The 14,143-nt window shown below is 45.2% G+C and overlaps 1 protein-coding gene across 2 annotated transcripts in view; it reads right to left on the bottom strand.

Moving 5' to 3' along the window:
• The window catches only part of GALNT1 (polypeptide N-acetylgalactosaminyltransferase 1), a 727,984-nt gene that overhangs the window by 121,585 nt on the left and 592,256 nt on the right, over positions 1 to 14,143 (bottom strand). The window contains exon 1 of one of the 2 annotated variants that reach the window (XM_056520808.1): positions 1,746 to 1,995. The exons of the other annotated variant lie outside the window; for it this stretch is intronic. The gene's annotated coding sequence lies outside the window, so the exon portion shown is untranslated. Of the gene's footprint in view, positions 1 to 1,745; positions 1,996 to 14,143 lie in introns of those variants that run through there. 2 annotated transcript variants of the gene reach the window in all.

The following is a 14,143-nucleotide window of genomic DNA, read 5'->3' as shown; positions in this document are numbered from 1 at the left end:
TCCATGACACAACCATAGTGATCAGATGGTATACACGGCATGTCCGGTCCATGACACAACCATAGTGATCAGATGGTATACACAGCATGTCCGGTCTATGACACAACCATAGTGATCAGATGGTATACACAGCATGTCCGGTCTATGACACAACCATAGTGATCAGATGGTATACACAGCATGTCCGGTCTATGACACAACCATAGTGATCAGATGGAATACACAGCATGTCCGGTCTATGACACAACCATAGTGATCAGATGGTATACACAGCATGTCCGGTCCATGACACAACCATAGTGATGAGATGGTATACACAGCATGTCCGGTCCATGACACAACCATAGTGATCAGATGGTATACACGGCATGTCCGGTCCATGACACAACCATAGTGATCAGATGGTATACACAGCATGTCCGGTCCATGACACAACCATAGTGATCAGATGGTATACACAGCATGTCCGGTCTATGACACAACCATAGTGATCAGATGGTATACACGGCATGTCCGGTCTATGACACAACCATAGTGATCAGATGGTATACACAGCATGTCCGGTCTATGACACAACCATAGTGATCAGATGGTATACACAGCATGTCCGGTCTATGACACAACCATAGTGATCAGATGGTATACACAGCATGTCCGGTCTATGACACAACCATAGTGATCAGATGGTATACACAGCATGTCCGGTCTATGACACAACCATAGTGATCAGATGGTATACACGGCATGTCCGGTCTATGACACAACCATAGTGATCAGATGGTATACACAGCATGTCCGGTCTATGACACAACCATAGTGATCAGATGGTATACACAGCATGTCCGGTCTATGACACAACCATAGTGATCAGATGGTATACACAGCATGTCTGGTCTATGACACAACCATAGTGATCAGATGGTATACACAGCATGTCTGGTCTATGACACAACCATAGTGATCAGATGGTATACACGGCATGTCCGGTCTATGACACAACCCAGGCCAGTGCTCAGGGCAGAAAAGAGGAAGAAGCCACACAGGGCGGTCAGGACACAGCCTGCTCACTATATAACCAGGCGCCTAATGTAACTTACAATAAACTTTATTAAATATGTAAGACATCCTGCTGGTGCAGATCCAGCGGCCACAGCTCGGACAGACAGGGTGAGAAGCACCGTGTGTCCGCACAACTGGGAACATAGGACTTAAACCCAGTGACAATGAGCTGACTGTGCCCGGGGCTGAGGGAGCAGGCGCCGCTGCCCGGCTCCTCACACAAGTGCTGGTGAACACACAGACGCAGCGCACAAGTGCTGGTGAACACACAGACGCAGCGCACAAGTGCTGGTGAACACACAGACGCAGCGCACAAGTGCTGGTGAACACACAGACGCAGCGCACAAGTGCTGGTGAACACACAGACGCAGCGCACAAGTGCTGGTGAACACACAGACGCAGCGCACAAGTGATGGTGAACACACAGACGCAGCGCACAAGTGCTGGTGAACACACAGACGCAGCGCACAAGTGCTGGTGAACACACAGACGCAGCGCACAAGTGATGGTGAACACACAGACGCAGCGCACAAGTGATGGTGAACACACAGACGCAGCGCACAAGTGATGGTGAACACACAGACGCAGCGCACAAGTGCTGGTGAACACACAGACGCAGCGCACAAGTGCTGGTGAACACACAGACGCAGCGCACAAGTGACAGCACTTCTCCACACACCGCTCACCTGTCACTGCTCCCGCGGCTCCGCCATACTCCGCGCCCTCTCCGCTCACTCCGGACACACTTTCCGGGGCTCCCGATAGTCCATACGCAATACGCCGGGAAAACACACACAATCGCTTTCCCTCGAATAACCAAGCCGTTTGTCCAGCACAGCCTGGATCCTTCCCGTCCCCCCCACTACGGTGCGCCCCACAGGACACACTACCTCCGCCTGTCCTAGCAACGCGTCACAGGCTAACACGCTCACGTGCCCTCCTCCAAGGGGGCGTGTCTGGCTCTGACGTCACTAATGTCCTGCCTGACTCCCAGCTGAGAAGGCTAGGCGTGGTGACGTCACGTGTGCCGAGCGCTGCGGTGAGCTCATGGTGGAGCTTCGTACGTGGAAATATGAGGCGGGTAGCGGGTCCACACGTTCCAGAGGATGTACTGGAGGGGGATGGAGTAAGGGGCGTCAGCTGTGGAAGCCTGGGAATAACGGGGATTCACTATTTCCGCGCCGGAATCTACATCATGTCCATTTGCTTTCTATTTCTTTCAGCATTTGAAGCTGAAAAAAATATAATGTTTCATATTCTCTTTTAGAAAGAAAATGTCTTATTTTCAGTTGTATATCTCATATATGGGACCAGGGAGGCCCCACTGACTACGATCCACAGTGATACTGATGACCTCACCCCCACAGGGATAATGATGACATCACCCCACAGGGATAATGATGACATCACCCCACAGTGATAATGATGACATCACCCCACAGTGATAATGATGACATCACCCCACAGTGATAATGATGACATCACCCCACAGTGATAATGATGACATCACCCCACAGTGATAATGATGACATCACCCCACAGTGATAATGATGACATCACCCCACAGTGATAATGATGACATAACCCCACAGTGATAATGATGACATCACCCCACAGTGATAATGATGACATCACCCCACAGTGATAATGATGACATCACCCCACAGTGATAATGATGACATCACCCCACAGTTATACTGATGACCTCACCCCACAGTGATACTGATGACCTCACCCCACAGTGATACTGATGACTCCACCCCACAGTGATAATGATGACCTCACCCCACAGTGATAATGATATCACCCCACAGTGATACTGATGACATCACCCCACAGTGATTCTGATAACATCACCCCACAGTGATACTGATGACATCACCCTACAGTGATACTGATGACATCACTCCACAGTGATACTGATAACATCACCCCACAGGGATACTGATGACATCACCCCACAGTGATACTGATGACCTCACCCCACAATGATACTGATGACATCACCCCACAGTGATACTGATGACCTCACATCCACAGTGATACTGATGAACTCACATCCAAAGGGATACTGGTGACCTCACATCCACAGGGATACTGATGACATCACCCCACAGGGATACTGATGGCCTCACATCCACAGTGATACTGATGACCTCACATCCACAGGGATACTGGTGACCTCACATCCACAGGGATACTGGTGACCTCACAACCACAGGGATACTTGTGACCTCACATCCACAGGGATACTGGTGACCTCACATCCACAGGGATACTGATGACCTCACATCCACAGGGATACTGGTGACCTCACATCCACAGGGATACTGATGACCTCACATCCACAGGGATACTTGTGACCTCACATCCACAGGGATACTGGTGACCTCACATCCACAGGGATACTGGTGACCTCACATCCACAGGGATACTGATGACCTCACATCCACAGGGATACTGATGACCTCACATCCACAGGGATACTTGTGACCTCACATCCACAGGGATACTGATGACCTCACATCCACAGGGATACTTGTGACCTCACATCCACAGGGATACTGGTGACCTCACATCCACAGGGATACTGGTGACCTCACATCTAGAGGGATACTGATGACATCACCCGACAGGGATAATGGTGACCTCACATCCACAGGGATACTGGTGACCTCACATCCACAGGGATACTGGTGACCTCACATCCACAGGGATACTGGTGACCTCAAATCCACAGGGATACTGATGACCTCACATCCACAGGGATACTTGTGACCTCACATCCACAGGGATACTGGTGACCTCACATCCACAGGGATACTGGTGACCTCACATCCACAGGGATACTGATGACATCACCCGACAGAGATAATGGTGACCTCACATCCACAGGGATACTGGTGACCTCACATCCACAGGGATACTGGTGACCTCACATCCACAGGGATACTTGTGACCTCACATCCACAGGGATACTGGTGACCTCACATCCACAGGGATACTGATAACCTCACATCCACAGGGATACTGTTGACCTCACATCCACAGGGATACTGATGACCTCACATCCACAGGGATACTGGTGACCTCACATCCACAGGGATACTGATGACCTCACATCCACAGGGATACTGATGACCTCACATCCACAGGGATACTTGTGACCTCACATCCACAGGGATACTGATGACCTCACATCCACAGGGATACTTGTGACCTCACATCCACAGGGATACTGGTGACCTCACATCCACAGGGATACTGGTGACCTCACATCTAGAGGGATACTGATGACATCACCCGACAGGGATAATGGTGACCTCACATCCACAGGGATACTGGTGACCTCACATCCACAGGGATACTGGTGACCTCACATCCACAGGGATACTGGTGACCTCAAATCCACAGGGATACTGATGACCTCACATCCACAGGGATACTTGTGACCTCACATCCACAGGGATACTGGTGACCTCACATCCACAGGGATACTGGTGACCTCACATCCACAGGGATACTGATGACATCACCCGACAGAGATAATGGTGACCTCACATCCACAGGGATACTGGTGACCTCACATCCACAGGGATACTGGTGACCTCACATCCACAGGGATACTTGTGACCTCACATCCACAGGGATACTGGTGACCTCACATCCACAGGGATACTGATGACCTCACATCCACAGGGATACTGGTGACCTCACATCCACAGGGATACTGATGACCTCACATCCACAGGGATACTGGTGACCTCACATCCACAGGGATACTGATGACCTCACATCCACAGGGATACTGATGACCTCACATCCACAGGGATACTTGTGACCTCACATCCACAGGGATACTGATGACCTCACATCCACAGGGATACTTGTGACCTCACATCCACAGGGATACTGGTGACCTCACATCCACAGGGATACTGGTGACCTCACATCTACAGGGATACTGATGACATCACCCGACAGGGATAATGGTGACCTCACATCCACAGGGATACTGGTGACCTCACATCCACAGGGATACTGGTGACCTCACATCCACAGGGATACTGGTGACCTCACATCCACAGGGATACTGGTGACCTCACATCCACAGGGATACTGGTGACCTCACATCCACAGGGATACTGGTGACCTCACATCCACAGGGATACTTGTGACCTCACATCCACAGGGATACTGGTGACCTCACATCCACAGGGATACTGATGACCTCACATCCACAGGGATACTGGTGACCTCACATCCACAGGGATACTGATGACCTCACATCCACAGGGATACTGGTGACCTCACATCCACAGGGATACTGATGACCTCACATCCACAGGGATACTGATGACCTCACATCCACAGGGATACTTGTGACCTCACATCCACAGGGATACTGATGACCTCACATCCACAGGGATACTTGTGACCTCACATCCACAGGGATACTGGTGACCTCACATCCACAGGGATACTGGTGACCTCACATCTACAGGGATACTGATGACATCACCCGACAGGGATAATGGTGACCTCACATCCACAGGGATACTGGTGACCTCACATCCACAGGGATACTGGTGACCTCACATCCACAGGGATACTGGTGACCTCACATCCACAGGGATACTGGTGACCTCACATCCACAGGGATACTGGTGACCTCAAATCCACAGGGATACTGGTGACCTCACATCCACAGGGATACTGATGACCTCACATCCACAGGGATACTTGTGACCTCACATCCACAGGGATACTGGTGACCTCACATCCACAGGGATACTGGTGACCTCACATCCACAGGGATACTGATGACATCACCCGACAGAGATAATGGTGACCTCACATCCACAGGGATACTGGTGACCTCACATCCACAGGGATACTGGTGACCTCACATCCACAGGGATACTGGTGACCTCACATCCACAGGGATGCTGGTGACCTCACAACCATAAGGATACTGATTACCTCACATCCACAGGGATACTGGTGACCTCACATCCACAGGGATACTGATGACCTCACATCCACAGGGATACTGGTGACCTCACATCCACAGGGATACTGGTGACCTCACATCCACAGGGATACTGATGACATCACCCGACAGGGATACTGGTGACCTCACATCCACAGGGATACTGGTGACCTCACATCCACAGGGATACTGGTGACCTCACATCCACAGGGATACTGGTGACCTCACATCCACAGGGATACTGGTGACCTCACAACCATAGGGATACTGATGACCTCACATCCACAGGGATACTGGTGACCTCACATCCACAGGGATACTGGTGACCTCACATCCACATGGATACTGGTGACCTCACATCCACAGGGATACTGGTGACCTCACATCCACAGGGATACTAGTGACCTCACATCCACAGGGATAATGATGACCTCACATCCACAGGGATACTGGTGACCTCACATCCACTGGGATACTGATGACATCACATCCACAGGGATACTGGTGACCTCACATCCACAGGGATACTAGTGACCTCACATCCACAGGGATAATGATGACCTCACATCCACAGGGATACTGGTGACCTCACATCCACAGGGATACTGGTGACCTCACATCCACAGGGATACTGGTGACCTCACATCCACAGGGATAATGGTGACCTTACATCCACAGGGATAATGGTGACCTCAAATCCACAGGGATACTGATGACCTCACATCCACAGGGATACTGGTGACCTCACATCCACAGGGATACTGGTGACCTCACATCCACATGGATACTGGTGACCTCACATCCACAGGGATACTGGTGACCTCACATCCACAGGGATACTAGTGACCTCACATCCACAGGGATAATGATGACCTCACATCCACAGGGATACTGGTGACCTCACATCCACTGGGATACTGATGACATCACATCCACAGGGATACTGGTGACCTCACATCCACAGGGATACTAGTGACCTCACATCCACAGGGATAATGATGACCTCACATCCACAGGGATACTGGTGACCTCACATCCACAGGGATACTGGTGACCTCACATCCACAGGGATACTGGTGACCTCACATCCACAGGGATAATGGTGACCTTACATCCACAGGGATAATGGTGACCTCAAATCCACAGGGATACTGATGACCTCACATCCACAGGGATACTGGTGACCTCACATCCACAGGGATACTGATGACCTCACATCCACAGGGATACTGATGACCTCACATCCGCAGGGATACTGATGACATCTTAAATAAAGATACTTGGGCTACAGTTCATTGTAACATCATATTCAGATGAATTCGCAATTAGATGAATTTATTCTTCCATTTTTTATTTATAGATTTCTGTAATATTCAAAGCTTAAAGCATGTTCCATAAAGCAGTAGTATCCACGCTAGCAGAGGTCTTAAAGGGGTACTCCGGTGGAAAACTTTTTTTTTTTTAAATGAACTGGTGTCAGAAAGTTAAACAGATTTGTAAATTACTTCTATTAAAAAAATCTTAATCCTTTTAGTACTTTTTAGCAGCTGGTACAGAGGAAATTCTTTACTTTTTGAATTTCTTTTTGTGTTGTCCACAGTGCTCTCTGCTGACACCTCTGTCCGTGTCAGGAACTGTCCAGAGCAGCATAGGTTTGCTATGGGTATTTTCTCCTGCTCTGGACAGTTTCTGATACAGGCACCAGGTGTCAGCAGAGAGCACTGTGGACAACACAAAAAATTCAAAAAATAAAGATTTTCCTCTGTAGCATACAGCTGCTAAAAAGTACTGAAAGATTAAGGTTTTTTAATAGAAGTCATTTACAAATCTGTTTAACTTTCTGGCACCAGTTCATTTAAAAAAAAAAAAAAAGTTTTCTACTGGAGTACCCCTTTAACACACTAGTCAGGAGCCATCAGGGTCTGACACAATGTTTTGGCGGAACGCCCCCTTACTAATGCGTACTAGAGCCTGGTCTTCCAGGATATTAGAAGAGATACCACACGTGTAGGTCATCAACGTGTAGGTCAGGGTTAGATTTTATTATTTGTTCCCCAATATTTATTCAGTTTTTTTAATTAGATTGGTATGTCTATCATATGTACTAACGTACATTACTCTATCCATCTTTTTCTGAGTTTTCTTCTCTCTTTTCAGTAAATCTACTCTGTCCATAAGGGCCACTTCACCTTCTATTCTCTCCAGATCTTTTTTGTCATAACCTCTGTTTAAGAATGTTTTTTGTTATTACCTCTTTATTCTTTTCATATTCTTCTCTTTTATTAATAATTCGTTTTGCTCTAATGTACTGGCTTTTTGGCAACCCGCAAAAATAATAGGATTATGAAACTTTTTTGTATGTAACATATTGTTTTTATCTGTACTTTTAACATATAAGGTGGTGTCAAACTGATTTCCATTTTTAATAACTTCTACATCGAGAAATTGTATTTTATATGGATCATATGTAAGTTTAAAATGTAATCGTGGGATGTGCTTTATTTAACCTCTGTGCAAACTCCAGTAGGGATTCTTCTGATCCCTCCAACAGCATGAACACATCATCCACATAAGGCATCTACGTTAGTGGGGTGTCCATGCTGGAGGAGGAACAAATAACCATATTCTCAAACATATTCATAAAAATGTTTGCTAGACTTGGGGCGACGGGGGAGCCCATCGAAGTCCCGCCTACTTGTAGAAAAAATTGCTTGTCAATACGAAAATAGTTTTTATTCAGAACAAAGTCCAATAAACCCATAAGGAAAGCAATTATGCGATTGCTTAGCAATTTATTTTTACATAGGACTTCGTTGATGCATTGTGCACCTTCTTTTTGTGGGATGTTTGTATATAAACTCTGGACATCCAGAGTACAGAGGAATATAATGTTGGTAGCATCGATTTCTGTTAGTAATTGTAGAAAATTTGTGGTGTCCTGTAGACATCGTTCTAATCTCTTAACCTCAGGTTGGAGGAAACTATCCACAAGGATCGCGAGCGGCTCCAACAGGGCGCCTGTACCAGACACAATAGGGCATCCTAGGGGCTGGTCGCGATCTTTGTGGATTTTAGGGAGTAGGTACAAAATTGGGACTCTGGGATATTTGATATTTAGACTATTTGCCATATTTTTTTTAAATAACTTCATCTTCTAGTGCTTGATTAAAGAGGTACTCCGCTGCTCAGTGTTGGAAACAAATTGTTCCGAATGCTGGGGCCGGCAGCTCGTGACGTCACACCCCATCCCCTCAATGCAAGTCTATGGGAGGGGGCGCAACGGCTAAAATAAAATACAATTTCCCTATGTAGAAGTTATTAAAAATGGAAATCAGTTTGACACCACCTTATATGTTAAAAGTACAGATAAAAACAATATGTTACATAAAAAAAGTTTCCATAATCCTAATATTTTTCATGGGTTGCCAAAAAGCCAGTTCATTAGAGCAAAACGAATTATTAATAAAAGAGAAGAATATGAAAAGAATAAAGAGGTAATAACAAAAAACATTCTTAAACAGAGGTTATGACAAAAAAGATCTGGAGAGAATAGAAGGTGAAGTGGCCCTTATGGACAGAGTAGACTTACTGAAAAGAGAGAAGAAAACTCAGAAAAAGATGGATAGAGTAATGTACGTTAGTGCATATGATAGACATACCAATCTAATTAAAAAAAATGTGAATAAATATTGGACACTAAGAAAATCTGGCCCTAAGTTTAGAAGCCTTTTTAAAGAACCTCCTATGTTTGTATATAATAGAGGGAAAACAATTGGAAATATTCTAATACGTGGTGACATAAGTGAGAGAAAAAAAGACTACCAAACCTTTTTGGGTTCAAAACGCAAGGGAACATATCCCTGCTTGTCGTGTTCACACTGTAATAATGTGATTAAAGGGGAAGACATTTACCAACCTAAAAAAGGTTTTAAGATCTCTAGCAGAGTTTTTTTTACATGTAATTCTGAGAACGTTATATATATGGTAAAATGCCCCTGTGGCGACTGCTATGTTGGTCAAACCAGCAGAAAAATAAAAGTGAGGTTAACAGAACATAAAAATGATATCAGAAAAGCCCTAAGTACTAAATCTATAGGGGAATCTACTAAATACAGTGAAACTACGGTAGCAAGACACTTCCTGGAAAGACAACACAGAGTTAATGAATTGCGTTGGCAGATATAAGAACAAGTTCACAGTGTGAACCACAAGCGTCTCTTGCAGTGAGAGGCATATTGGATCCCCTACCTTGAAACGATCGCTCCATCAGGCTTGAATGAAGTCTGTAGTTGGAAAGCTCTCTTGTAAATGTATATTTGTAATCCAGTGTATTAGTTGAGATACCGCGTACGAACATAAAAATTAAAACGAATATCAAAATAGAAATATGGTTTATGGCCTACACATGTGGTATCTCTTCTAATATCCTGGAAGACCAGGCTCTAGTACATGAGAATAAGGGGTCGATCCCCCGAAACCTCACGTCAGACCCTGATGGCTCCGGACTAGTGTTGTAAGACCTCTGCTAGCGTGGATGCTACTGCTTTATGGAAAATGCTTTAAGCTTTGAATTTTACAGAAATCTATGAATAAAAGATGGAAGAAAGAATTCATCTAATCGTGAGTGTCTGAATATGCGGTTACAATGAACTGTAGCCCAAGTATCTTTATTTAAACTATTACTAGTGGAAGTGGTGAAGTTCCACACCTGGGCAGTGATTAAAGGGGTATTCCATTTTTTAAATTTTTTTTTTATTTGACTATGCTACAGGGGCTGTAAAGTTAGTGTAGTTCATAATATAGAATCTGTACCTGTGTGTGACGTTTTCCTCAAAATTTTTCTGTGATTTTCACCCCAATATTTATTTTTAACAGCATACAAAATGACTGTTGTCTCGGATTTTTCCCAGGTTACAATGCGGCCAAAAACTGACCTCACCAGTCAGCTGATGACAGGGAGCCTGTCTGCTTCAATGGGTAGAGCGATCGCTTGGTGGGAGAGAGATCAATCTGCAACTAATGCAACAGCTGTAGGCACCCTGATTGAAAACTACAGGTCTTTTAAATGGATGCAGCTCATTTATGTTTCAATGGGTGGGGTGGCTGATGTTTAGGAGGGAGGAAAATGGAATTATGGGATTTGTAGTCAAAAAAGAAAAACTCAAACAGGAAATACAAGTTCACAAAAAGCTATCCACAGTGTTATGGTAATCTCACAACATAGCCATTTAGCCCCAAGACAAGCGCAGATCCTTCCTAAGTATGTTCATTACTGTCTGGCAGGTACATACTAAAATCACCTTATGGTGGATAACCCCTTTAAGGTGGGCACAGAACATATATTCATTGAGATACTGATGACATAACCCCCACAGGGATACTGATGACCTCACATCCACAGGGATATCGGGGACATCGCTGCCCCTGTTGTTTCCTGTGGGAACAGTGTTCAGTGTCCGGCTGTTGATATGCTCCTTAGGGGGAATTTGTGAATAGTTGTGTGTATTAGCAGGCTTTTCTCATCTTTTTTTGCTATTGTGGTGATGTGCCATAGTTATGAAAAGGCGCACAATCATTTATAACTTTGGTGCGTTTTCAGAATCACCTTAACCTGCATTTTGTCTGTAGGATAGATTTTGTAGGTGTTTGCGTGGGGTTCATCTTTTAAAACAGGGATGCACTCAGTATTTGCCACATTTGGCAGATGTCGCACATCATAAATCCTTAACCTGTTAAGGACCCAGGGCATACCTGTACGCCCTGAGGCTGCTCCTGATCTATAACATAGCGGGTCGGGCCCGGCCTCTAACAAGGCCGGGACCCGTGGCTAATAGCGTGGCGCGCGCTATTAACCCTTTAGACACGACGTTTAAAGTTGAACGCCGCGTCTAAAATGAAAGTGAAACCATGCCGGTTAGCTCAGGGAGCTGTTCGGGATAGCCGCGGTGAAATCGCGGCATTCTGAACAGCTTACAGGACAGCTGGAGGGTCCCTACCTGCCTCCTCGCTTTCCGATCACCGAATGACTGCTCAGTGCCTGAGATCCAGGCATGAGCAGTCAAGCGGCAGAATCATCGATCACTGGTTTCTTATGAGAAACCAGTGATCAATTTGAAAGATGTGTGCAGTGATATAGGTCCCTATTAGAGCTATAACACTGCAAAAAAAAAGTGAATAAAGATCATTTAACCCCTCCCCTATTAAAAGTTTGAATCCCCCCCTTTTCCCATAAAAAAAAGTGTAAATAAAAATAAACATATGTGGTATCGCCGCGTGCAGAAATGTCCGAATTATAAAAATATATCATTAATTAAACCGCACGGTCAATGGCGTACGCAAAAAAAAATTCCAAAGTCCAAAATAGTGCATTTTTGGTCACTTTATATATCATTAATACGATCAATAAGTCCTATCAATGCAAGAATGGTACCGCTAAAAATTTCAGATCACGGCGCAAAAAATGAGCCCTATACGCGGAAAAATAAAAAAGTTATAGGTTTCAGAAGATGACAATTTTAAACGTATACATTTTCCTGCATGTAGTTATGATTTTTTCCAGAAGTCCGACAAAAACAAACCTATATAAGTAGGGTATCATTTTAATCGTATGGACCTACAGAATAAAGATAAGGTGTCATTTTTACAGAAAAATGTACTGTGCAGAAACGGAAGCCCCCAAAAGTTACAAAATGGCGTTTTTTTTGTCTCACATAGATTTTTTTTTCCGTTTCGCCGTAGATTTTTGGGTAAAATGACTGACGTCATTACAAAGTAGAATTGGTGGTGCAAAAAATAAGCCATCATATGGATTTTTAGGTGAACGATTGAAAGAGTTATGATTTTTTAAAGGTAAGGAAGAAAAAACAAAAATGCAAAAACGGAAAAACCCTGGGTCCTTAAGGGGTTAAAGAGTACCTGTCATCAAGCTAAACTTTTAAAATATTGTTCCTTATGTAATTATAAGACAATTTGCTATTTATTTGCTGTTAAAATTCTCTACCTTTATATGTTTTCAATGTGACTGAAAAAACGGCCACTAGGTGGCTCTGCTCTGTTCGCTGCCCAAGTCAAACAGTAAGTTTGGTCTCCTCCCGGCATGGCAGGAGAACAAATTCAGGAAGCGCGTGCGGGGCCTGGCGTGGCACAGGTCTCGCAGGCTTCAGTGATGTCGCGCCTGCTGGAAAACGCCCACTTTCTCCTGCCAGGAGCTCACACAATGCGAGCAAGGGGAAAGGTATGATACAGAGATTTTTAAAGCTCGGAATTTTTTTTTAACCCCTTAAGGACCCATGACGTACCATCATAGCGGGTCGGGCCTGGCCTCTAACAACGGCTGGGACCCGTGGCTAATAGCGCACGGCACTGATCGCGGTGCCGCGCGCTATTAACCCTTTAGACGCGGCGTTCAAAGTTGAACGCCGCATCTAAAGTGAAAGTGGAAGCATGCCGGTTAGCTCAGGGAACTATTCGGGATAGCCGCTGCGAAATCTCGGCATCGTGAACAGCTTACAGGACAGCCGGAGGGTCCCTACCTGCCTCCTCGCTGTCCGATCGCCGAATGACTGCTCAGTGCCTGAGATCCAGGCATGAGCAGTCAAGCGCCCGAATCATCGATCACTGGTTTCCTATGAGAAACCAGTGATCAATGTAATAGATCAGTGTGTGCAGTGTTATAGGTCCCCATGGGAGCCATAACACTGCAAAAAAAAATGTGAAAAAAAAGTGAATAAAGATCATTTAACCCCTTCCCTATTAAAAGTTTGAATCACCCCCCTTTTCCCATAAAAAAAAAAACACAGTGTAAATAAAAATAAACATATATGGTATCGCCGTCCGAATTATAAAAATATATCGTTAATTAAACCACACGGTCAATGGCGTACGCGCAAAAAAATTCCAAAGTCCAAAATAGTGCATTTTTGGTCACTTTTTATATCATGAAAAAATGAATAAAAATAAGTCCTATCAATAAGTCCTATCAATGCAAAAATGGTACCGCTAAAAACTTCAGATCACGGCGCAAAAAATGAACCCTCATACCGCCCCATACGCGGAAAAATAAAAAAGTTATGGGGGTCAGAAAATGACAAT

Source organism: Hyla sarda, chromosome 5 (genome assembly GCF_029499605.1).
Source record: "Hyla sarda isolate aHylSar1 chromosome 5, aHylSar1.hap1, whole genome shotgun sequence".
Classification (NCBI taxonomy): domain Eukaryota; kingdom Metazoa; phylum Chordata; class Amphibia; order Anura; family Hylidae; genus Hyla; species Hyla sarda.
This window is presented reverse-complemented; position numbering and strand designations above follow the sequence as displayed.